The sequence below is a fragment of the Octopus bimaculoides genome, chromosome 23 (assembly GCF_001194135.2).
Source record: "Octopus bimaculoides isolate UCB-OBI-ISO-001 chromosome 23, ASM119413v2, whole genome shotgun sequence".
Taxonomy (NCBI): Eukaryota; Metazoa; Mollusca; class Cephalopoda; order Octopoda; family Octopodidae; genus Octopus; species Octopus bimaculoides.
The window spans coordinates 32,871,751-32,873,542 of record NC_069003.1 but is presented as its reverse complement, the minus strand read 5'-3'; positions in this window follow the sequence as shown (position 1 = coordinate 32,873,542).

The window sequence follows — 1,792 nt, the reverse complement described above, 5'->3', positions numbered from 1 at the left end:
CTAAGCAATATCACTAATCTTTTAGCATTTAAAGCAGACATATCAGAACCAAAAATATTCTATCTATTTTGTGTTGAAAATGCCTCTCACACTTATCCTGTAATATCCTAAAAATAAGCAATCTATATGCGCAGGAGTGGCTGTATGGTAAGTAGCTTGCTTACCAATCACATGGTTCTGGGTTCAGTCCCATGGCGTGGCACCTTGGCGAAGTGTCTTCTACTATAGCCTCGAGCTGACCAAAGACTTGTGAGTGGATTTGGTAGAGGGAAACTGAAAGAAGCCCATCATATATATATGTATATGTTTGTGTGTCTATGTATGTCCCCCACCATCGCTTGACAACCGACGTTGGTGTGTTCACGTCCCCGTAGATTAGCGGTTTAGCAAAAGAGACCAATAGAATAAGTACTAGGCTTACAAAGAATATATTATTATTATTATTCAGGTCACTGTTTGGAATCGAACTTGGAATCTTGGGGTTAGTAGCCCGTGCTCTTAACTACTATACCATATGCCCATGGGCAATTACGGATTGAATTTTAGGGCTTATAAATCTAATATTTTCCTGTCCTTCCTTCATACCGGTTCCCATATGCTACTCATATCTGCACTCAGTCTGCTTAGGAAGTTATTACGTCCTAGCATATGTGTTGTTTCTTTTAGTTTTCGTATTTTCTAGTGGTGTTCTCTGTCTATTATTTTAACTTCATCCCACAGGAGGAGATGGTCTCCATTTTTCCATACATGATCAGCTATACCTGATTTATCAATATCTCCTCTTGTCACTGCTTTGCGATGTTCGTCTGCCCTTATTTCGAGGGGGTGACATGTTTCGCCTTTGTACAACCTACCACAGCTGCATGGGATGGAATACGCGCAGTCCAACTCATGCCAGCATGGAAAGCAGACATGAAATGATGATGATAATGACAATGATTTTTATAATTAAATATTAATGGAAACTGCATACAAAAAAAATTAAGACATTTAGCGTATTGTAAAAGTATAAGTAATTTATTGCATATAAATTTTAACAGAAAAAAAATCTTATATGCACCCGCAAGGGTCATATGCCCCACCTCCCCTGTCAGTTGAAAGCCACTGCTCTAAATAGTTATAGAGTATGTAGTAACATAAAGTCTGTTTGTTGTCTGACTCAGAGGGCTGGCTTTCAATGATTATCAGTTGCAATGATATTTCTGTTGTATAATACAATTACAACACATGCAATCTGTAAAATTTCTTATTTATTTATTTTTCTTCTTATTTGACGGAGATGTACTTGCATAGCAAGTGGCCTGATCTGAGATCGTGTGCTGAAACAAAAACAATTGCAGCATCGAAGGTGTTTGTAAGCTATTTAAAAACACACAAAAACCATTAGATTCACTTCAACATTTAAATTTAATTTATCGAAATATTTTCATCGCTGTGAAACCACAACCTGTTCCGTGAATATTTCGATAAATTAAATTTAAATGTTGAAGTGAATCTAACGGTTTTTGTGTGTTTTTAAATGGCTTATAAACACCTTCAATGCTGCAATTGTCTTATTTTATTTTATATTTTATTTCTGCTGTAAGGTTTGCAATTGACAGATACAATATGGGGTCTATTAGTTTCAATAAGTTCCTGTATGTTGCAGTGGCACCATTTCGTTACAATACTTTTTAGCAATGGACTTATGACACCAAGAAACTTTTTTATGGTTGAAAAGAAGTTTTTAAGAGTAATGATCATAGTTGCCAAATGAAGAACTAAATAAAGCTACATATTTTTGATACATATA